The following is a 24,492-nucleotide window of genomic DNA, read 5'->3' on the forward strand; positions in this document are numbered from 1 at the left end:
AGAGCTTCTGGGTAAGGGTTAGGGGGATGGAAAACAAAGGAGGTGTTGGAGTGGGTGTCTACTACCGATCACCCAGCCAGGATGTAAGCACTGCTGAGTTATTCTGTAGGCAATTAGGAGAAATTTCTGGATCGGTAGCCCTTGTCCTTATGGGAGATTTCAACTTCCCAGAGATCATCTGGGAATATCATACTGCTGTGATGAGCAGCTCTTGGAAATTATTGAAGTTTGTAGGTGATAACATCTTGTCACAGGTACTCAGTGAGCCAGCTAGGAAAGATGCCCTCTTAGACTTGCTGTTAGTGAATAGAGAAGGACTCGTGGGGGATGTGATGGTAGGTGGCTGTCTTGGCCACAGTGATCATGAAATGGTTCTGTTTAAAATTTTCAGTGTAAGGAGAAAAAAGGACAGCAGAGTTGCTACCCTGCACTTCAGGAGAGCAAACTAAGCTATTCGGGGACCTACCTGGCAGAGTACCCTGGGAATCTGCTTTTGAGGGCTTAGTCTGTGAGTGTTAGTTTTTAAGAACAACCTTTTAGAAGCACAGGAGCAGGCGATTCCACTGTGTCCTAAGTTGAGCAAGCGGGGCAGAAGACCAGCTTGGCTGAACAGGGAACTCTCCCTGGAGCTCAGGAGGAAAAAGAAACTTTTTTATGATCTCTGGAAGCGAGGTCAGGCTTCACAAGGAAGAGTACAGAGCTGTGGTTCCTTTATGCAGGGAGAACACAAAAGGCCAAAGCTCAATTAGAGTCGGGACTGGCCAGGGTTGTTCCAGACTTTCCATTTGTGGACACTGAAACTGTAAGGGACCAGCTGTATCAGCTGAATGTTCCCAGGTCCATGGGACCTGATGGGATTCATCCCAGAGCACTGAAGGAGGTAGCGGATGTTATGGCAGGACCCTTCTTGATCATCTGCCAAAAGGTCTGTCCGGTGAATGTGGGGAAGTCCCTGCTGGCTGGAAGCTGGCCAGTGTTACTCCAATCTATAAAAAGGGCGTGAGGGAACTACAGCCTAACTACAGCCCTGTTAGTCTAACTTCAGTCCCTGGAAAAATTACGGAGAATATTATACTGGGTACTACTGAAAGGCATTTAAAGAGTAATGCAATCAGGCACAGTCAAGGAAAGTCCTGTTTAACTAGTTTGATACCCTTCTATGATGGGGTCACCCACCTAGTGGATGAAAGGGATGTGGTGGATGTAATTTTTTTCTGGATTTGAGCAAGGCTTTTGATACTGTCCCTCACAGTATCCTTCTGGACAAGTCCAGCCGTTGGATGAGCGGGTTGATGGTGCACTGGGTGAAGAACTGGCTGAAGGGCGGAGCTCAAAGGGTTGTAGTGAATGGCTGGCAACTGGTCAGCAGCAGTGCTCCACAGGGTTTAATTCTAGGACCAGTTCTGTTCAGTATATTTCTTAATGATCTGGATGCAGGAGTTCAATGCACCCATTAGCAAGTTTGCTGTTGACTCCTGAGGGACAGGAGGCCTTGCAGAGGGATCTAGATAGGTTGCTGCATTGGGCTGTGGTTAACGGGAGGAAATTTAACAAGTCAAAATGCTGGGTTCTGCACCAGAGTAATGGAGTAACAGCAGGCAGAAGTACAGATTGGGAAAGGAGTGGCTGGAGAGCAGCCCTGCAAGGGGACCCGGGTGCCGGCTGACAGCAGGCTCAACATGAGTCAGCAGTGCCCCGGCAGCCAGCAGGGCAAACCCCGTCCCGGGGTGCATTGGACACAGCATAACCAGCTGGTCAAAAGAGGGGATTATCCTCCTGCATTCAGCGTTGCTGCAGCCTCACCCTGGGTACTATGTGCAGTGCTGCGCCCCACAGTTTCAGAAGGATGTGAAGGTACTAGAGTGCATCCAGAGGAGGGAAACAAAGCTGGTGACAGGGCTGGAAGGAATGTCCTGAGAGGAATGTCTAAGGACTTGGGGCTTGTCTAGTTTGAAGAAAAGGAGGCTGAGGGGTGACCTCACTGCTCTCTACAGCTTCCTGAGGAGGGGAAGTGGAAGGGGAGGTGCTGAGCTCTTCTCCCTGGAATCCAGCGATCAGATGCATGGGAATGGTTCAGAGCTGCACCAGGGAAGGTTTAGACTGGACATCAGGAAGCATTTCTTTACTGAGAGGGTGGTTGAACATTGGAACAGGCTTCCTAGAGGGTCAGTTGGTGCCTTTCAGTATTTGAGGCATTTGGACATGCCTCAATGCCCTTAATAACATGCTTTGACTTTTGGTGAGCCCTGAACTGGTCAGGCAGTTGGGCTCATATGATTGTTGTAGGTCCCTTTCAACTGAAATAGTCTAGTCTATTCTAAATCCCACTGTTTAGGGAGAATTTTCTCTTTCAAACTACAGCAAATTGCAGGCAAAGACCAATGTAGTGCTCAAGTATTTTTCAGCATGTGACTTTCCACCCAGGCGCAAGGAAGGCAGCTTTCTGTCAGGACATTGTCTCCACTGGTAACTGATAGATTCTTCCCTGAGCTTGCTTGTTCTTCAGGTCGTTTGACAGACTGCCCTTTGTTCAAAAGTGATTTCTGTTTGCCCTGAGCTTTAGCCTCGATGCCTTTCCCTTATGTGTAGCATTTCAGTTTCTTCTCCAATACAAGTCAAAAGGAGGTGGACCCTTTGCTTCATACACCTGTGGAATAATTAGCTTTTAGACGGAAATACAAGTTTGCAGACTGTAAAACTTGTTTGAAAGGGCCTTCAGGTGTCAGAGACGTAGGTAATTGTTGTTTCATCTAGGAATCAGCGTGATGATGAGGTGCACCAGAAGAGATTTGACTTCTGAAGGGAGGGATCAGTCCAGAAGCATTTCTTGGGTGTCTGGCTGCTCACCTTGTTTCTTAGTACAAGTTCACTTTGTTTTCTGAATTTGAGCAGTTCTATGAGGAGCATTATAAATTGAACCCCATTTTGCTCTTTGTCCTGATGGGTATGACTTTGAAGTCCAATCCATAGGGAACAAGAAACTAGAATACAAATGACTTCTTATGAGCTGTTAAACTTTTAGTGGTGTCTTTTCCTTCTGTGTTTTCTGATTTCTGTGTGAGATCCTTTTCGGCGTTGTGTTTTCTGGTAGCTATACTGCAACTAGATCTGAGAGGGAAGTGGACTATAGAAGGAGGCTTTTGTAGTAGAAATAATTTTATGCTAACAGGTAGTGCTAACTTTTTCTGTGTTAAATGTCTTGTTTTTATAGCTAGTATACTGTCACAAATTTATTCCGGTTTGCAAACCTGTTTTTGTTTGATTCACTTGACACACAGGAACTGTCTGCTTCTCTGGAGGCTGTGTGTGGTCAAGTTTCTGAAGCAGATGACTCCGAGGAGGCATTTCAACAGTTCTTGAAGAGCAAGAGCGTTAAAATGAAGAAATTAATTTATGTCAGAAATGCTACAGACACAGCTCTGCAAGTTCTCGCTGACTGGTTCAGCGGTATCTTAAAGGTAAGGCAAACAGTCAGTCTTTCCTGTTGGTGTAGAAGATGAAGTATGACACTGTCTAACCGAGCTTGCGAGGAGAGGCGTCAGTAGGGACAACTACCTATGGCAGCAGGGAGATTGTGTAGATGAGCTGTGGCACTAAATGACAGTGGCTCAATACAGAGGGAAAGGTAATGTGTTGCAGAACAGAGTGTAATTTACCTTTATCCTTAGTGTACCTTTGCAGTGAGCTAGGGCTTACGCTTTCTTAGGAAAGGACATCTTCTGTATAAAGATCAGGACTTACGCAAGTGTAACTTTTGTATGGGTGTGCCATATCTCTTCATTGTGTGACTGAAATGCTTTAATTAGTCCTTTCAAGTGGCCTTTGGATAGAAAGACTTCAGATTTTAAAAGTTTCTAGTTCATAAACACTGCTGAAAGAGGTGATGAAAGATCACTACAAAGAAGCTGCCAATCTGACTTGACGTGATGTAGGTACAGGCTGCAGAGAAATACATAATAGATTTTCCTTTTCCTCATTGAAATACCGAGTGTGGAGAATTTATTGTCCCCTTCTATTTGCATGTCCTGCAGTATTTTCTGGAATACCATTCTGATGCTGTGTCTCTTCAGTTGTGAGTTGAGTGCATGTTACTTGTCTTAAAAGGAGATGGATGGTGGAAGTGGCTTACCATCCATTGAGTTCTGCTTGTAAAGAAAGTGTAAAGCAGGGAGGTAACTTTGTGGCTTTCCTGTCTCTGTGCTTAACATCTATGTTCTCTCTCAGTTTGGGACTCTTGATCTTCCTGGGAAGACTGCGAGCTGCTCTCCCTCCATTCCTGCAGGCCCAGCTTCCTTGATCTCCTTGTTGCACTTGGGTGTAAATGTTCTCAGTTTGTGTCAGCGTAACCTTCCTGCCCGTGTGAACTGTACATAATCCACAAGGGTCGTGCCCTTTCACAGCGAATAGTTTCTCTGCCCTTGCATTTCATTGTACCCAGCGCATTTACTGTGGCCAGACGCTGTCACGAGTGACTGTTCCTTGACCTGATGATGAATGCTGCTCGGCAGCAGTGTAGCCTTGTGCATGTCATGTGCAGTATCGTGTTAATGAATATAATGTCTTGCAAATGTTTATAATCATGTCAGTTATTAGAGAGAGTGAGCAAACCTGCAGATGGGTTTCTGTGATTGCTGGGTGCAATTCAGCATGCTATTCTGCAGGTGTGAAAGTGAGTAAAGGTGGTTAGTGTGGTGATGAACTTGGCTTTACCTGTTTCAAATCTGAACTTCTCCACAGAGAGCTCAGAGACACAGGAAATGTGCAGACTTTTGGCATGGGTTGGTAAAGCACTGCTAGGTAGACCAAGGAAGAAATTTTCATTTTCGTATCTTAATAATTTCAGCTTTTGATATTCAATTATTCTGTTGCAATTTAATTTCTAGCTCCTTTTTAAAAAAGTGTGAGCAGTCATGTAGAGGAAATGCTTCTTTGAAGAGTTTCCCCTCCCTGTGTTTTAAATAGATACTCCTCTTCCTCTCTTTCTGAATCCAGATTAGTCTCACATAGGATCAATCAGAACCTACAATATGAAGTGGGTCAATGACAGACAAGGAAGTTTTTGGACACTGGATGGCTCCTTTCCAGTCTGCAACTCCAGGCTTTGGGGAGCAACATACTGTTTGAACTTGCACTGTTAAAGTTTTTATTTTTAATTCCTTTAAGGTTAAGGTAATAAAATATTTTCACAATTTTCAGTGGAATACCCGTGCTTGATAGGTAAATGAACAAGGTGGAGTTTGCAGGTTTCTGTCATGACTGTGTATCTTGCATGTTAAATACAGGACCGTGTTTTCATTTCAGTTCTGGTTGCCAGTGTAACATCTCTTCTGCAGATATGAGTAACAGAACTGCTGACAACATCCAGTGTAATTATAATATCATCTTACTGATTTTTCTGTGGCACCCTCTGTATCTTGTATCTTGAAGCTAAAGTTGCTTCTGACTTCTATGAAAACACAGAGGGTTTCCTGGTGAAATCTTTAACCTTGTTTCACAGTTGATAAAATGTGAAATAGATCACAGGATATGTCTTTATCTCAGGTAGACTACACGGGAATGGAAAGCCCACTCGCTAGTGAAGCTGCCATCTCGTGTATCACTGTATGGACAGCACGCATGTTGATTTTTGACATGAAACTCAATAGGACAAGGATTGGGATTCTTCTACTGTTTCGTTTTTGGTAAAAATCAAAATGAGACTAGGAGAATAAAACCTGATCAAGGCAAGAATTGACTTTCTTCCTGCCTGGTAGACTAACTCTGTTCTAGAAGTCGTTAAATCACTCAAGTGTGAGGCAGTTAAAAGTGAGATCTGACACAAATCCTGGCTAGCTTCCCGGTAGTGCTGACTCTTTGTATTTCTTGCTTGGTTTTGATGTCTGCTTGCTAACTTCTTCCTTTCAATTGCAAGGCTGGCTTGTTTGGTTTGGTTTGGTTGGTTGTTTTTGTTCTTTTTTTTTTAATCTATTTGAAGTGTTTTGATCTGATGTCAGAAGCATCTTCAAATTCAGAGGAACTGGTTGGCAGTGCGGATGAAATTCTCAGAAAGGTTGAGTTGGCTATTTGTGAAGAACTGAATACCGACTTAAATGTAAGTTCTAATCATGCCTGCTGTGTCGTGACTTCTATATATTTTATACATCTTTGATTTCAGTTTAAAGCTTTTCTTAATGTATCGGGTGAGTTTATTTCACAGAATCACAGAATCATCTAGGTTGGAAAGGACCTTGAAGATCATCTAGTCCAACCTTTAACCTAGCATTGGCAGTTTCCAACTACACCACATCCCTCAGCGCTATGTCGACCCTACTCTTAAACCCCTCCAGCGATGGGGACTCCACCACCTCCCTGGGCAGCCCATTCCAATGCCTGACTACCTGTTCTGTAAAGAAATGCTTCTTAATATCTAGTCTAAACCTTCCCTGGTGCAACTTGAGGCCATTCCCTCTTGTCCTATCACTCATTACTTGGTTAAAGAGGCTCATCCCCAGCTCTCTGCAACCTCCTTTCAGGGAGTTGTAGAGGGCCATGAGGTCTCCCCTCAGCCTCCTCTTCTCCAGACTAAACCCCCCCAGTTCCCTCAGCCGCTCCCCATCAGACCTGTGCTCCAGACCCTGCACCAGCTTCGCCTTATTTGCTACAAGGCGGCATCTTTTTTTGTGGCAATGTGATAAAAACTCACTCAGGCTGCTCCCCAGAGAGAAGAGAATGTGGCAGCAAAGAGCTTTGGGTTACAGGAATTTAGCTGTATGTATGACTTAACTAAGCTGTATGTATGGCTTAGCTAAGAAACTGGGGAAACTCGTTCTTCCCTTTCTATGTGCAGAGAAGCTTTCTTTGAACTGTACTGAGTTTGGTATTTGTGTTGAAAACACACGTGATGAAAAGTAAGTTTCTGTTTAAAATAGTGGGATTGCTTCTCTGGGTGAATGTGTATGGATAATTTTTTTTTTCCCCAGTCCTATGAGATGAATGGTTTTTAACTGCTTTCATTTTACATGGGACAAGTGTTCTTGCCTTACTGATGGTAATTTTCTATGCTTCTGTTAGTCTTTTTCCCAGTTATTTACCTTTTCTGATAAGCATTTCCTCCATTTTCTTTTGCTAACTCTGAGATACTTCCATTGTCTCTGCAGTGAGAGTCCCTGCTGTGCCAGAGAATAGCCACGTCAGCAGAAGTTGAACTTGTCCTTTGATGTAGCATCATACTAACAGCAAACCATTAGTTTAGTCTGCTTGTGACTGCTTTCTGTGATAGAACCAGTGACTCTCACTTAGAAGAATGGTTGCATGCTTTAATATTTCATATCTATTTAACTGTGCTATCCTAAAAAAAAAATCTGTCACAGCATGTGGAGTAAGAAATTGGACTTCTGCATGGAAGTGCCAATCAGTTTTATTCTGTTGAAACCATTGGATGACCTCTTAGACTTGCGAACTTCCCTTTTAGGATCTCTTTAAGAAGAGAGAGAAAAATCTGGTAACTGATTTTTTTTTCCATTAACAATGGAATTTCTCAGTAAAGGTTTTACATCGTAAATGTTGGTGTGTATGAATGAAGAACAACTCTCATTCTTTAATTTCCCTCTGCGTAATTAAATCCAGGAGCATGATGAAGCAGAGAAGGGAATAATTATGAGCGCTTACAATAAAGTTATACGTAAAGTTCATCAGGAGCAAAATATGATCGCTGTCATACAGAACAGATACCTGGCCAGTGTTGAGGTGAGTTTATGCCTTATTTCTGCCACACTAATCTATACCAGTAACCATTTCTGACATAATTTATTTTTGAAAGATGTTCTCTTATCTCTTTAGAAGGAAATTCTAGGAGTACGTTGGTGATGAGAGATTGGTTGGGTTAAACCTTAACAATTGCAGTTGTGCATTACCTCAGCCAATGCTTCATTTGATTGAAATCCAAAGATACTTTTTTAAAAAATAAAGCAGTAGAAGCTGGAGTCTTTGGATTCATTACAAATCAGTACAATGTAATTTAAGGGGATTGAGCTTTAAGTAGAATGTTGGTTTTCCAGAAGGCTGTTAATGTAATTAAAATGAAACACAATAAAACCCCTCTTCTGTGGGGAAGGGCCCTGGAAAGCTGAATTCAGGTAGGCTTCAGGCAGTTTCTCTAACGCATTGGACTAAAGCATATTAAAATAGAATGCTTGAACACTTTCTGATTTATTTTTTTTTTTTAAATTTTCCTCCTAGTTCAAAAAACATGCTGAGGAATAGCTGAATAGAAAACCCGATATTAAAAACTTATTATGAATTAAGGAAACTGTGAAGAGCTTAAAGTCCCAGTTAAGGCGGAAGCTGTTTGAAAAGAACAACTTTGAGGAAGTATGAAAATGTTACAGTGTTGGTGGCTTTGTCTGTTGTTTTTTAAATTGGTTTGGAAACTTTAATTTTGTCTATTCCGTGTAAGTGGTAATTATATAGAACAGTTTGTGTTTTCTGGCCTGAATTTTGCCTTTAACTGTGGAGGTTTTACAGGCCCCTGAGACGAAGCCTGAATGGCTTAAAAAGGAAAAAAAAAGGTCAGTACATAGCCACTTTTCAGTCCCCAGTCACGGCACTGTGCTTTTAACTAAGTCCCTGTGGTGATGGTTGAACAGTTTTGTCCATCTCTCTTTACTGTGCTGGTTGTGTGATTACTTTTAAGTTTTTACTTTGTTGACAATGCGTGTACCTCCGCTTTGATGACAGAAGTCAGTGTCTGTTCTAGTTTCCAGGGTTCTCCACTACCCTTCAGAGAAGTCCAAAGAATGTAAATATTACCCCTGCTTCAGTGCTGTTTGTTTGATTGCACATTAATCAGTCTGGTCATGCTTAAGGAAAAAAAGAACCTGCATCTGTCTCTCTGTAAGCGTTGTAAAGGGGCAGTAAACTTCCAGGAGGAATTTGAAATGGGACACGCTAATGAAACCCCTTGAGAAAAGGGTTCTTGAATAATGAGATGACATGAGGAAAAGGCCTGCTTATGGGAGAAAAAAGTGAATGAATTATGGAACCTGGCATTGCTGGCAGATGAATGATGTTGCTGTTACTATATGTGATCAGCTAATTAAAAAAAAAAAAAAGCTCTGTGACTTAGGAAACAAGCAGGCAAATGGCTAGAACATTTGGTGTGTCACATAAATAAAGAGAACAACTTTCTCAGAGATTAGGTTTTAAGAGAATCTCTTGGGTTTCCAGGAAGGAGACTGAGTAAAATATGCATCTGAGAATATGTTCAACTCCAGAACTGTGATGTGGAAGCTGTTTTTTAATCCTGATATAGTAGGTTACTGTTTGGTATGATAGCAGAATGAGAGTTATACACTGTAACTTTGTTATTCCTAATGCAGTCTGATGATTACAATGAGTTTGAAATGAAAAGAATGAAAGAGGAAATTGCTGATCTGCAAAATAGGGTTCTTCAGGAAATATCCAAGGAATAAGAAGAATATGTAAGTATTAAACTACTTAGGCAACTAAAAGAAACCTGTATGAAGCACATCTGCATTTCAATTGTTTTAATGTGCACTCTGGGTAAAACAAAAAATGTGATTTTTATGTTGTTGAATGTTAATATGGCCCTTTTTTTGGTGAAACCTATGGGAGAAGGCATGGAGGCCAATCACTTTTATCTCTGTGTGAACATGGTTTCTTAAACCTTTCCGCCCTTCCCTACGACGTAAGGGGGTGAGGTGAGGAAAAAGATGTGAGCTGTAGTTCTCAAGCCAGAAGAGCTACAGATAAAATTGTAAGCTCAGTTGCTGAAGAAAGACTGTATTTCTTGCAGGAAGGGGAACGTTTCCTTATGACTAGGTTAAAACAGGCTTTTATCCTGAAGTGAAGGAGATCACCCTTCCTCGAAGTCCTTTATATGGAGGGAAGAATTGGAAACCATTGCCTTGTGAGCGAGCAGAAGGGCGCCAGAATTTGTGGTGGCGATATGTCTATCTCCGCAGAGACAACATTTGTGTGTCATAGTTCCCTTGCAGCATTACAGCTCTGTGAGGTCTGGAGATGCATGAGATGCTGGCCTGGTCTGTGTTACTACTTGATTTCTATCTTTCCCCACTTACCCGTGATGAAGTTGTTTTCCTTTGCTTAGGTCTAGTAAAGCCTCTTCTAGAAGAGATGAAATCTTTTCCATGATAGTGTATGAGCTGTTTGGGGCCTTAAGACTACTCACCTTCGAGAGATTTCAAAAATCTGTCCATATTGAACTGCTGTATTCTTGTTGTGTGTTGGTTTTTCTTTTTGGTTTGCTTTTTTTTTTAAAAAAAAAAAAGTGAATGGCAGTGTTACTTTGAATAATGTTGTTGAAGGAGGTACAGTCATGGTCAATGTACATTCGAATGTCCTGGGTATACATTGCAAATGTCAGTGTAAGTTTACATATGTCAGAAACTAGTGACCTGAAGCTGTGGGCCTTGTTTCCTTCATTTAGGAGAAGCTTACGTATTTGGTACAGAACTGGTTGCCTGAGTTACCGCTTCTTTATCCAGAAGTAGGAATTCTAAACTCTATGGTAAGCAGCGACTGTTTGAGTGCAGTCGGTTATTATTCGGGACACTCTCAAGGCTCTGCACCAGCGATGCTCTGCACAGTCTCTGTTCATTTGGGGGACAAACACCCTGACCATTGTTTGCTGTGTCTTCCTCCTTCTCCCCTTCTTCTGGGAGATGTTCAAGGAATATATTTCATTAGCTGCCTCATCATGGCCAGCCTCTTGGCAACAGATGCTTTTTAACATGTGCCAGCTGGTTTTGTGCTTCGCTAAGTTGATTGAGGAAGAGGAGACGTAGTCAAGGCCTCTGAATCTTACCTGCTGTTACATGCCCCGTGCTTACCCTGGATCTGTGTGTGCATGTGCTTCAGGGTTCTGGCGGACTGCTGACATGCAGCCTGGAGCGAGACCTCTTGGGTCTTGAGCCCATGAAGGAACTGAGCACAAAGCGACCTTTAATGTGTTCAGAAATTCAGGGCCAGAAGGTTCTTTTAAAGGTAATGCTGGTGCTGGTTTCAGTTGGCGCTGCAGGTGAGGCCTTGGCTTATTAACGTGCTGGTTCCGAATGAACTCTGCTGTTCCTTTCGTATCCCTGTATTTAACAGCCCTTTTCTGATGGCAGAGTTTTTTGTTGGGGCCTGTGGAACATGAAGCATTGTTTTCCTTCTGAATTGCTTCCAGCTCTTTTTTTTTAACTTCTTTTGAGGACTGTTGTAGTGAACAGTGCTTCCCCTCTACTGTCTGTTCTTTCTGGTACCTGGTGGATGTTTAATCCTGTTCCTTACTCCTGTCTCTTTGGAGAGGCTGGTTTGTCTTCCTGATGATTTCACTGAGATATTTCAGGAACTGCTGCTTTTCCCTTGCTCTGCTTTTCTACCAATCTGCTAGCAATTGGGAACCCAGGGGATTTAGTATTATGGGAAGCATAGTTGTAAATATTCTTCTTCTTGCTTTTGACTTGTTTCATTTAAATCTGAGATTAGAGACATGCTCCCTGTTTTGTTGGTACAGACTTTCTAAGAGTTAATAAGAAAATATGGGAACAGTCTATGACCGTTAGAATTGAGTTCTGTGTTCAGAGAAAGTTATTTGGTGGCACCTAACAATATGCATTTCTTTAAAAACAGAAAAAGTTCAGTAATGTTACAGGCATTAGGAGTAATAGCTTGGGTGTCTGTTTTGTTTTTAAGGGCTACTTTATATGTGTAAGCTCAGAAGCCAGAGTGATAGAAGGAGTTACCAAGTATCACAGAGCTTGGAATCAGCAGGAGAAATCTGGACTATTGCAAGTGTTGTTCCTTCTTTTCTGCAAGGCAAGATTCAAACTGATGATCTTGATTTCTGGTTTAAGCTGAAAGACTTGCAGTTGGACCTTAAAGCTTTAACATATTTCAAGGTGGAGCATTGAAGCGGAAAAATATTTCCTTTCTGAGTAAAACTTAGTAAACATAATGAATTGGTTTATCACACTAGTACATGTTAAACTTCCCAGTATTCCTGATATTTGAAACATTTATCCTTTTTTTTTTTTTTTTTTTTTTTTTTTTGTTGTTGTTGTTAAAGTCTGGTCCTTTGGTGTATATATAATGGTCCCATACTACCCAGGAGCAAGTCTGAGAGCTTTACAAGCTGATACACCGTTAACTTTAGAAGTAAGTATAACAACTTAAACTATCAACATTTTATTTTGTATGCTTGTGAACTGAACTCTTACTGTTTTGCTTTATCTTATGGTGCTGATGCTGCTCCACCAGTGTATTTCCTGTGGTGGCTGACAGTGACTGACAAAGTTGCACAGGATAGCTTGACTGGCATTCTTAGCATCTGATCAGGCAGTAGTTTATAACTTCCTAAAAGAGATTTTGCTTGGATACACTTTTTTTTTAATTGAAACTAATGCCTCAGCTGTATTTCTAGTACATCTTACAAGTACTGGAGTTGAACATGTTAGATGTTCAGGGACAGGCATTCTGTATTGAAGTTTTAGAGCATGCTGTGTGTGCAAATTTTTATTTTTTTTCCCTCTCCTCCCTCACTTGCTCCCCCTCCTTTTCCTTTCCCTCTTCCCCACACAGTGTAGGCAGTTTGGGTAGTCATCCCTTCTCAAAGAAGCAGTAGTTAGAAGTCTTTTCTCTAGTTCTGTTTGACTTGGGCCTACTTGTAAAAGTCCAAGTTGTGTGTGGAGTGATGTGGGGGTTTTTTTGTTTGTTTTCCCCCCCTATTTTTTCATGTTAGTGATATGTTAATCACTGACTGCATTTTTTTTTTCCCTGCCTGACTGTGCACGTCATCATCTTACTGGGAATGAATCCATACTTCATAAAACAATTGGCATGAGCTTTGAATGTGTACAGACATTAAAAAAAAAAAAAAGTTTTAGTTCTGGATAGAAACTTACTTGATACTGTGCTTTGTTTTTTCCATGTCAATCTTTTAATAAACATACAAATTAAATCATGAGGAGGCATTAAAAGTGATGAAAGGAGTGGCGCGAGGTCTGCAAAGGTTGCATGGAGCTAATGTAGTACATGGATCTTTGCATGACAATAATGTTTTTGCTGTGAATCAAAAACGAGGAGTCCTCAGAGACTTTGATTTCACAAAATCAGAGGTAAAAAACCCCCATCCTTTAGTGACTTTTTAGTCAGAGCTATGTATCAAAACAGACAACTGTGCGATTCAAAGGGTTTATTGATAAACATTGTGCTTAGCAGGGAGACTCCTGTTTCATGTTTCGGGTAGGGTTGGGCAGTTTGAGTCTTGTTGAAGTTTTTGTAAACTTAATCTAATCTTGGAGGGGAAGAAAAGAATTACTGAGTGTGGGCTCTGGTTAAGCAAACCAGTGGAACAAAAAAGAGAAGCTGCAGTAGTTGTTTGCTGGCTGGCTGTCTTGTGTATTTAACGGTAATCAGCATCATCAGAGGCGAGAGTCAGAACTCGTGTTTGAAGAAGGGCTGGCCGAGCTCGTATGAAGTCTTTGCCTCTCTGTTTCATAGGTAATGGGGTTCTCGTCTGTGTTTTAATCTGTTGTGGTATTTGGGAAATTAACAGGATTTTACATGTTGCCTCCATATACCTGTATTTATATGTGCTTCTGATTTAGTCCTCAGTTTCTGTAGTAAAGACTTTCATAGTTGTTCTTGGGGAAAATCTAATGTTCTTTAAGAACACAAGCTCTTTTCTTGCTATTCATTGTGTTTACATAGCAAAGTCTCCAATAATGGTGTCTGCTGTAGTCACCTTTTTGACTTTCTAAACTCAAGTTGTTTGAGCTAAACCATTTTTGTGCTAGAGGTCTGCTTCATGCCTATTTAATTTTTAAAATATTAATATGTATTATGTCCTATTAATATAATAAACCTAATAGACATTAATTTTCATTGAGAACCCTTATTTCTGCTTTGGAAATGCATTATCTGTTAATCTCATGAAGAGTGTCAAATGTTTGGACAGCAGAGTGTGCTTCCCTTGAAATAAATTTCATTTTTTCGACAGAGACATGCTTTAAAAATTTTTGACAGCTGAATTTTCTGAAAGGTCGTGTTCAGTACAGATGGTGTCATTGTGAAAATTGCAAGAGCTGGGGAAGACCGTCTCTCTCTTTACTCCTCCCTGCAGGTATGGGCTGTGCTGAAATGAGCAGCTCATGTGTGATAGAGCAGGAAAGTTCCACCAGTGGTTCACAGCCTGGATCCAGTTTGTGCCCTGGCTATAGGGGTGTCAGTACTGCTCAGTGCTTGTACTTTCTGCGTGATCACAAATGCATGAGTGGAGCTGGTAACTGGTGTGTTACCAAGTACTCTTGGCAGTCTGGAGACTAGTCTTCTTCGGTCTGGCTATAGCTGGCGCTGGCTGCTGTCATGGAAGAGGATAGAAACTCAGGGTCTAGCTTTTATTTTGACAGTAGGCAGTCCTAAAATATGCTGGAAACCAGGAGGGAGGAAGCAGCTAGTTTCAGGTAAAGACCGGAAAGGCAGAGAAGAAAAAATAGGAAAGCTGACAGAACTGAACTTTAGAGCTGAAGTTCTCTAAAATAGTGCTAAATGTCTTTTAATACCGTTTTTTTTTTTTTTTTTCTAATTTGAGAAGTTTTGCAATCTATACCACCTTATGAGCTTAAATAGTTCTACTAAGGAATAGGATCTGCCGTCCCTATTCTTCTGTTACTGTTACAGATGGTAGATGTGTGACGTTACCTCTTTTTTTCCTTTACACACCACTTTTTTGTGATCAGTAAAGGAGGATTTTACATTTCAGTCTGGGTCAGCACAGAACTCTGTGGTAAAGTTGACGCATGTGCTGTTGGTCTTGCTTGAAATCACGGGTACAATTTTTCTCCCCATAGAAAGAACGTGCTGCTGCAAACACTCTGGTTGTCGGTACCCTGAGCTTAGTTTCTCCTGAGCTGAAAATGGGACAGCCAGCTTCTCCAGCCTCTGACACGTACGCTTACGGCTGCCTTCTGTTTTGGGTATGTCATGGCTTGTGCGAGAGTTTCTAGAAATACTACGGAACTGTAGCAGGCTTATAAAGAGCAACAAATGTTATCTCCAACTTCTGCTTTGGACTATTTTGGCTAAATAAGTGTTCATATTTCCAACTGAGAGGTAAGTGTGGAATGAATGGGAGTTACCATTGTGGGCAGAAGACAGTGCATTTTTTCTGTAAATTTTCCTCAAGAGAGGAAAGATGAAAGCAGGGATGGGACCGTCACGTGTTTTGTTGCTGGCAGCAGTGCTTAGACGGGTGTTTTGTTTCTTAGTGTGTGTTATGCTGGGGAGGAGAAAGCAATCTCCTTTCCTGTGTTTGATGGCATGTTGCACAGCATCTCTTCCATCTCCTTTTTGTCTTCTGGCACTCTATGGCTGCCTCCTCAAACCATGGTGTCAGTGCCCCGTGTTCTGAATGGGAAAACTTGAAATCTCCCAGACATGAAAAGCCACAGGCTGCCCGGCAAGTGCTGACGTTCCCAGGCAGTGATTTCACATGAGTGCTTGATATACGGGAGCAGCTTTGCTGGGTACTGGTTGGAGCTCCAGGTACATGGGGGTCTTCCTGGGAAACACTGGTGGTTCTGCCAGCTGCACAGTGATGGCTTTGGTAATCCCTTCTGTGCCACAGCATCTTGGAAACGCTTCGTAACAGAGGTGTCAACTGCAAGTTGATAGGGAGCTGCTGTCAGTTACCGGTGCTGAGAACATGAAGCCGGTTCATATAAAAGTCATTCTTCATTATGTTTTATTCCCAATTTAGGAAGCAGTTGCTTCAAATCAAGTAATTTTTCTACTGAAATAGATGAACTAAAGTGTAGCTTAATATCACAGATCCTTATAATTTATTAACGTGGTATGGTTCAGTCAGAGCACTTCCAGTACCACTATCCAGATCTTCATCTGTTCTAGAAAAAAGGTTTTTACGAGCAGAAGAGAGGTTAAAAAAAAAAAAAAAAGTAAAAAACCCCAAAAACCAAAGGCAGTTTTACGAATGGCTGGCTCTTCTTGAAGAGAATATCTGGGATGTGACAAGATCAGCATTCTTCTGAAACCTCATCCCAGTTTGCCAGCTGAATTTCAGGTTAATCCACGTGTAACTCATCTGCAGCGTGGACTTGGTGTTGTATTGATCATTTGATGGAAAACTTTAGCTCAAGTGTTAGTATTATGTTCAACAGTTGCCAGTTTCATGTTGGGCAGCTGAAATTGTGTTCTCCCTCATTAAACAACAGTGCCACTTCTAAAATCGAGACAGTGGTTTTCCAAGTTCTCTGCTGCTCTGTCACAAGCGCCCAGCACTGACTAAACACGTTTCCTTGTGCTGTCTCTGTAATTGTTCAGAATAGAGGCATTTTCAGATTAACCTGCAGGCCGGGTTTTGAAAAATGCTGTACTTGGGCATGGTTCTAGGCTATAGTAAAGACTGGGGAAATTTTACTTTGTACAGGTACAGGGTTCACATTTGTCTGTCAGAGTGCGCTTACCCCTCAGCATTTCTTAAAGAGGATTATATAATTAAAGGTACAGCTTGGGCATGGACTTCAAGTCATATTTTTAAAAGTCTATTTCTTTTGACCTCAAAGTTTCTTCTGATGCTAACTTTTTTCCCCATTGTTTCTGTGTAAGGGGAACTTGAGCCCCTTGCATGTTTTACCCTACTGTGAAATTGGGGAAGAAAGCATTTCCCTGCCATTTGCCTATAACAATCCATTTTCACTTGAAACCTGGAATCTCCTTGACTGATGTTTGGCTTTGTTAAACTAAAGGGAAAAAACCCCACCAGTGTTATGCATTATGTATCTTTTCATTTACAGCTTTGTGTTCAAAACTCGGAGTTTGGCATAAAAGAAGATGGAACGTCTGAGGTCGATGTGGTTGTCATGGTATGTTAATTGTCAGATGAGGAAGTTTAGAGTGCTCTTGGTGGTTAGTTGATTATTTTTTTTTAAAGTCAAACATTGCATTGGAAGTGCTGGGTTGATAAAATGTTCTTAATTGACTGCTTGGATAATTCTAAATAGCATGCACAAATAAAATGATGTTTGAGAAGGTAGAAAACCCCTGACTTTTCTTAATATTTAACTCCAGTCTCAGGAGGAACAGCTTCTTCACAGATAACTATTGATCGAATGACACCCAAGTTATAGACTCCAAGGAGGTATTTGAATTAGGAACCTGTCTCTTCAGAAGTCAGGGAATTTGACTTCGTACTTGCAACTAGTAAAATTTTTGTTGTCTTCAGCAAATGTAAAATTGCCCCAGGAAAATAACGTTAAGCTTTAAAATGGGGATATTAATGTTAGGTAACTGTTGAGGAAAAGGAAAGTTTAGAGACAAGCTCTTGTAGCCACTCATTTTGCCATGCCAAGCTTCAGTGTTCAGTGTGTTTCAGCATCCAGTTTTACAGATTTTTATTTTTAAAAAAAAGTAAGAGCAAGCACGACGGAATGGAGTAGACACGATGAAATGTTGTCCTACAGCAGTATTCCTTGTGAAATCAATCCAGTTTCCTTAGTGCAAAAAGATGGTGAGAAGGGGATATTTGGTGTTGACAGACATTTGATAATATCATGAAATGCAAATACACAAGTACAAAGCTTGTCAAGCTCTTTAAATGCCCAGACTTTCTTCACTTTTTGCAGAGGAAGTGTGTAGTCGTGGTTCACTCCTGTATTTCATTGCACATGTTTGGATCTTCTTAACTAGAGATTTTCCTTTAAGCATTTTAGATGTTTTCTAAACATTTAACAATCTCTTATGTCTGTAACAGCAACAGTTTTCAGATCTCATCTTTTCAGCTAGATTTCAGATTGTTTGGGGAGTGGCTGATTCTCCAGAGTCACTCTGATAATTAGTGGAAGAGTTGGAAATTGTCTGCTTGTTTCTGTCTTCCAGTTTTGACTACATGTGTGCATTTCTTCGCATCACAGTGATTCTTCAGTCTGGGTGAAATGGGGATAGGTGAGAGGTGTACAGGTATCTTGTGCTTGGCTGGTTTATTGACCCTGGGCAGAGGTGTTGCTGTGTTGGGAGACCCTGAACAAGCCAGACTTCCTATGGAAGGATTTTGGTCCCATTGAGTTTTGGTAGTCTACATCTTGAGATCAGTCTTGGAGATTGTCTCTTGCAGTCCCCTGCTCCAAATCCAGTGTGTGCTCTTCCTCCCTCAACAGGTGATGTTTATGCATAAGCGTAGCAGCTGTGGTTTTATGTTCTGTGTATGGAGTCTGGCACTGGTCATGTGCTAAGCATTTAGGTATGTAATCCCTTCTGATAAATCCAAAGAGCCTAAGCATAAGTGATGGGTGAACAGCAAAACAGCTGCTGTTGATTTAGGGCCCATTACTTTAGTTTGTTTTCCTTTCTTGTGCTCTTGTAGAGAGATGAAGCAATATGACAGAACTTAAAAGATGAAGTTGTAGAAGGTGAATGATACCTGTTCTGTTCCTTCTCAGTAGAAAGACCAGCGTCAGTATTTCTATAACTCACGGTATTTCAGTGAATTGATATTTTAAAATATAACAGCGCATGCTCTTCTGTGAAGTCTACTGGCGCCAGGTTGACAGACCTGGTGCTGAACACTTGCTTTTATTTTGCTGTTAATGAGCAAAGTGTCAAGTGTTGCTGACCATTGGGAATACCGTGGTACAACCTTTTGTGAGGGCTTTGGGCCCTAAGCACTTACAAGATGTGTTCATCAAATACTTAGTTGTTATTTGTAGTTGAGCTTGGTTTACTTACTGATGAAACTCCCTCTGTTTGCAGGATGATAAAGTTAAATCTCTTCTCCTGGATTGGTTCTGCCGTAACAAACTGATGGCTGAGCAGGTGCTGAGGGATGATTGCTTCCTTGAGGTGGATACGATTCCAGTTTCACCACAACCAGGTGAAGAACCTGAGCCGTGTAAAGACCATGATTCTGAGAAGACAGATGGGGAAAAAAAAAGTGATTAACTGAGGAGAATGGAGCAAACCCTACTCAATAGATGTGAAACTTTTTCATCAGTTGTTTGATGGAGACTTCTGTTTTTGTTTGGTTGTGAAATCGTTGTCCTGATCTGAAATTTCAAAATATAAAAGGTTTGGTAGGTGCAGTCATGTTTTGTGATTACGCAGTCTTCACTGCATTTTCTTTTAAACGCATTCTATTCTAAGTAAGTGTTCAGGGGTATAAGTGTGGTGTTACTGACTGTGTTCTTAGTTTGTCAGCCTTTTTCTTTGTCCGTTATATAGGCTTTAAATTTACAGAGAACAGTCTTGTTAGATGCCAGAGATCTTAAAGATGAACCTTTAGTAACTTGTTTTTGTATCCAGTTTTCTACCCTTCATGCTGTGATTCCAGATATGTTCCTCTTAAAGATGCTCTAGATGCACCTTTTTGCTGGAGTATTTTTGTTATGGCATAGTCAAGATGTTCCTACAGCAGCCACCTTCAAGATTTAAGGAAAAAAAATAGTACTGCTTTGAGAACTGGTAAAGGAAGTGGAGGGCAGCCTGCCTCTTCTCTGTTCTTCTGCATTTGAATAATGCAGTTGGCTTTATAGAGAGCAGACATCCTTCTAGTTGCTCCTTTGCAGTGCTGCTGCCAGCCAAAATACTGTAGGCACGCATTTGTAAAAATGCTCATTTGCTTTACATAAGTGCGTGTACATATCATCTGTTCTTAAACATTGTTCACAACAGCTGTAAAGGTGTGCTTTTCATGAGCGTGTCTGTTTGCTTGGAACACTTTACTGTTAATGTTACCATTGAAAGAGTTTTGTCAGCTCTTTATTTTTGCAGGAAATTGTTGCTTATCTTTATGAAGGTTTTCCTTTCTTAGAAAGAAACAGGTCAAAATGTGCAGAGTTGCTGCAGCAGTACATTTAGCCTCTGGGTGTCGCTCTTGGACAGCGCTGTTGACAGACTAGTATGTTGTAGAGGAATTACTGAAGCTGCGTCCTGTTGGATGAAGAATGTGGAAATGTAGCGTGTAAAGGTCAAGAAGCAGCACCAGGGGAATTGGGGAGCCCTCAGGAACAATAATACAGTCCCCAGGGGTTGAAGACACCACCTTGGCAGGTTTGTCTCTGATACTAGACTTTGTTTTCCATCCTTAAACCAGTTAGATTTTTTTTTTTTGAATAGCATGTAAGATGCTTTGTTCTTTTTTCATTAAATAATAAGGATTTTTTAATTTCTCTAATGTGTATGCAACCAATGATAGCAAAACCTTTGTTAAGAATATTTTTTGATGTAGAATTCTTGGTTAGTGTGATAAATATTTTCATTACAGAAATCACAGAAGAATAGCTTGGGTTTTGTTTAACAATTTTGTGGGATGCTTTCCAAATACTGATTGCAGTCTTTCACTGTTATAAAAGGCTAACTTTAATTTTAATGTTAAACACTGAAAATAGAGGTTAGACTAACCTGATGGTTTGTGTTGTGCTGCGTCATGTATATCAGAATAAATTTTTGCCCAGTTTTTCTGCTTCAGAGTCCATGCAACCTAACACGTACTTCTTAAATCCCCAAATTGCTCATTTTCTTGGTTTTCTGAAACCAGAAGTCTCTTCATATGCTTGACTTAAAAAACCGCAGTCTCTTCAAAATCTCTTAGCCAGCTGTAAGTAATATGATTTTTCTGCACGTGGAACCTAGCACCTGAGATGGATTTTTCTGAAAAAAAACCAAACAAAAAAACCCCACAACCCCGCAATAAAACTTTTGAAACCTTTTGGTATATATGAGTGTCAGGGTATGAGACAGCCTATTGATTACTGTTGATTACAGTCTTAGGGTCACCGGTTGTGTTTGTTTCTACTTCAGCCTTTTCTAAGGTAATTTCGGAGCTGTGGTTTCCTTTTCATTTCTTACTTACCAGAGGCCTTAACAGATTAGGTTGGTTCAGAGTCATGTTGCTTGGCTACCCTGCCAAAGCTGAATGCTAATCCATGGTAATGGACTGCGTGCTCTTTTGTTTGAGACGTGCCTTTTTCAACTGCACCTCTTCTGGCTAGAAGATGGGTACTCGGGGGATAGAGAAGGGAGGTGGAAATGATCCCGTAGGAACAGTCTGCCTCCTTACTCGCTTGCTGCTGCTTCTAAGAAGCCCAAATAAAACTTAGCTCACTCTTCCCTGGTAGCAGCATTCTGCAGTTTTGAGCACAGACCGGGTCGGGGAGACCTTCAGAGGCTGAGAATTGCTTCGCCGGGAAGTAAGGAGTTCAGTTTCTGTCATGGGCCCAAGACATTCATCTCTTCTTATGGCCTCTAACAGTGAGCCTGCGGTTCCGGGTCTTGGTGCTGACAACTTTTGCAAGGACTGTTACCTTTTGTTACTTGCTCACATTTGTGTGTTCTCTGCTTTTCTCACCTTGGTGTCTGCCAGTCTTGTGTTGGCATCAGTCTTGGCTTTTGCTCAGAACACCGTCCCCAAGTCAGCTACTACAGTCACCTTCTAGGCTGTAGATCTGGAAAGTCACGTAAGAGTAAATGCTTTCTTCAGGCACCTGCAAACAGCCACTTCCTCTGGCTCTACCTAACCGAGCCCGCAGACCTGGAGAAGGGCTGCTTTGATTTGGGAAGAGGAGTACTTTCAGCAGATTGGGAGAATGTCAGCATTTCTGATCTCCATGGTTTGGGTGGAGCTGTTGGCCTCCGGTCACTTCTGGAGACTCTTGCTGTTCTGTTCACTGCCTCTTAATCTTCACACCCACCCTAACTTCCATAGTAACGTTACTACATATTTCCATATAGTTTGCTACTCACTCCATTAGTATTTAACGCTTCTGCCTGGGTAGTTTATGCACCATGCCACACTTCACTTGCAGCTCCTGCAGCAGTCTGGAAACATGCGCTTTTCACAGCAGGAACACCAAAACCAATTGTCACATTGTCCTGTCCTTTAGAGCTGTGGACAGATCTGCTGTTACGACATGGAATCCTGTTCTGTTAGTGCCAACATGCGCTGTGGTGGGGGCACATGGGCTCAGGTGTTGGAATTGGATTTTGGCAGCTTTAGATTCAGGGGCTGAAAAACACCAAGATCACACCATGTAGAAGCATCTTCGTAAGTTAAAACCATTTGAATTGGATTTTTTTTTAAAAAATGTTTTATTATCCATTTTGTCTGGCCTCTGTGTGTTACAGCTGAGGGTATGTTACCAGTAGGTGGGGAGAAACAAGATTTGCCCTGCTGTGTGAAGGCATGATGTCGGTTTGTATTTGCTACCCCGCTGCATTGCCAGTAGTTGGTTAGCTGCCTGAGGCCTGTGGCTGGGACCCGCTTCCACTTGCTGTACAGCGGAGCTGGGAGAGCTTGCTAAAACTCCTTGATGAGCATTTCGTCACTTGGGAGCTTCCAGCTATTCAACTTTCCTGCAATCTTAACCACTGGTAGCATGGTCAAGCAAGCTGGATCCGTTCTGTCTCATCTCAGCAGTCCCAGTGTGGACCAGAAGTTTTTGGGATCCTGAGTATGGTATTATGAGTTTAACCGGTCAGTTTAGCAGCTGTCTGCCTTCTTTATGATCTCCTTTTTCAACAGTATGGCCTGGTGTTTCAGCAGAGCTAAGAGCTGTACCACCTGGCATCAGTATACTGGATGGTGGCAGACTTGACAGCTTTGGAGGAAGAGTCCTTCTTTGAAGTGGAAGAAGATGGTGCATGTGAGCCTTGGGGCTTAGAGATGCAAGATATTACTCCTGTAGACGATTCAACTGCAGGTTTTGACCTTACCAGGTGTGTCTTGAATTTTCTGTTCTCCCAGGTGTGGCCTAGGATGCCTGTGCTGTTAAAATGCACGTTATGGCTTTGCAATCAGTACACGGTTGCATGTAGTTGGTTTTGATGGAACATCTATAATGTCCTCTCCATCACTTACCAAGTCCTCCACGCATTGCTGCAGCTGCTCTTTCTAACCAGCTTCTTGAGAACTCTTCTTCTGTTCCCTGTCCTCATTCTAGTTAGTAATAAGGCTTCTCTGTTGCTCTCAGAGATGGTCTGTTGTGGTATTACTGGAACCTGAAAAATCTGTGAAGTGCAAATTTTTAATAGCATTGCTTTATGTACCCTGTGGGGGGTTAAGTTATTGCCTGCTCCCTCACCTTGCCCTGTCAAGGCAGGAGCAGAGTAGACATCAGGGCGAGTCTCGCAGGAGAATATAAGAGTTATGTACCCAGTAGACAGTCTTTTGAGTGTCTTGAGGTTCAGTAGAAGGATTTTAAGTGGTAATTAGCACACTTCAAACTTCTATGCTGTGTTTGCATGAACTGTGGTAAATTGCAAGCCGTGCAAGTCCTACCACATGAAAAATTGAACAAACATGCAAGAAGCCTTATGCGGTGTAAAAGTCACGTACAACGTAACTCTGTATAGCCAGCAAGACTCAGAGGATTTCTTCGTGTACAGGTATCTCACTTTCAGTTGACAGAGTTGATTCAGTCTCCCCCAGGAGAGAAACCAGGAGAATTTGTTTGAAGCAAATAGATTGAAGATGCTTTGGTCCAGCTACTGTGACGAAAGCTGGATAAATATTCCAAAATAAAAGCCTGCTGACCTTGATAGCAGGAGATGCAGGTGGAGGCTGCTGGAATTAGAAGTGGTTTTAGTTGAAAAAAGTATTTTTTTTTTCCCTTATAAAACTTTGTTTAAAGTTGAAGTCTGCTGTTGGGAAATGCAGATCTGTTCCACAGCAATTTTTCTTCCTTCTCGTATTTAACTGTCAAAATGATGGTTCCACAAAAGCAATGCCAACCTCTTCCTGAAGGCTGGTTGTTGCCATTGTTCATGATGCAGGTGTGCAGTTCGTGTAAACTCATCAATCTGCCTGTAACTTTTATCCTTCCCAGCAAGAGGTGGAGCTGCTGTTCATTTGTTCTTCCAGCTGTCACCTTTCCTCTGTAGAGTTGGTTTTTTCTTTCCTTCAAACCTAGTTGGAACCTTTTGTTTGTCTGTTTTTAACTTCTCCATTGGCCCAAGGATCGGCTACTGTGCCTGCCTCTTTTCTCTGCACCTTTGTGTAAATTTTTTGGTGAAATGATCAATTCTTGTACTTGCGTATTGAATTTGGAAACAGATCCAGATGCTACACGTTATCACAGAATCACAGACTGGTTTGGGTTGGAAGGGACCTTAAAAGATCCTCCTGCCAACCCTCCTGCCCCGGGCAGGGACACCTTCCACTAGCCCAGGTTGCCCAAAGCCCCGTCCAACCTGGCCTTGAACCCTTCCAGGGAGGGGGCAGCCACAGCTTCTCTGGGCAACCTGTGCCAGGGCCTCACCACCTGCACAGGGAAGAATTTCTTCCTTAGATCTCATCTAAGTCTCCCCTCTGTCAGTTTAAAACTGTTACCCCTTGCCCTATCCCTATACCCCCTGATAGCCCCTCCCCCCTTTCCTGTAGCCCCTTTCAGTCCTGGGAGGCTGCTCTGAGGTCTCCCTGGAGCCTTCTCTTCTCCAGCTGAACCCCCCAACTCTCTCAGCCTGTCATAAGGGAGATGCTCCAGC

The 24,492-nt window shown here is 41.9% G+C and overlaps 1 pseudogene; it reads left to right on the forward strand.

Moving 5' to 3' along the window:
• LOC141916969 (serine/threonine-protein kinase 31-like) overlaps positions 1-18,986 on the forward strand; it is a 50,355-nt pseudogene extending 31,369 nt beyond the window's left edge.
• The last annotated feature ends 5,506 nt before the right edge of the window (positions 18,987-24,492 follow it).

This window comes from Strix aluco, chromosome 33 (assembly GCF_031877795.1).
Source record: "Strix aluco isolate bStrAlu1 chromosome 33, bStrAlu1.hap1, whole genome shotgun sequence".
Taxonomy (NCBI): domain Eukaryota; kingdom Metazoa; phylum Chordata; class Aves; order Strigiformes; family Strigidae; genus Strix; species Strix aluco.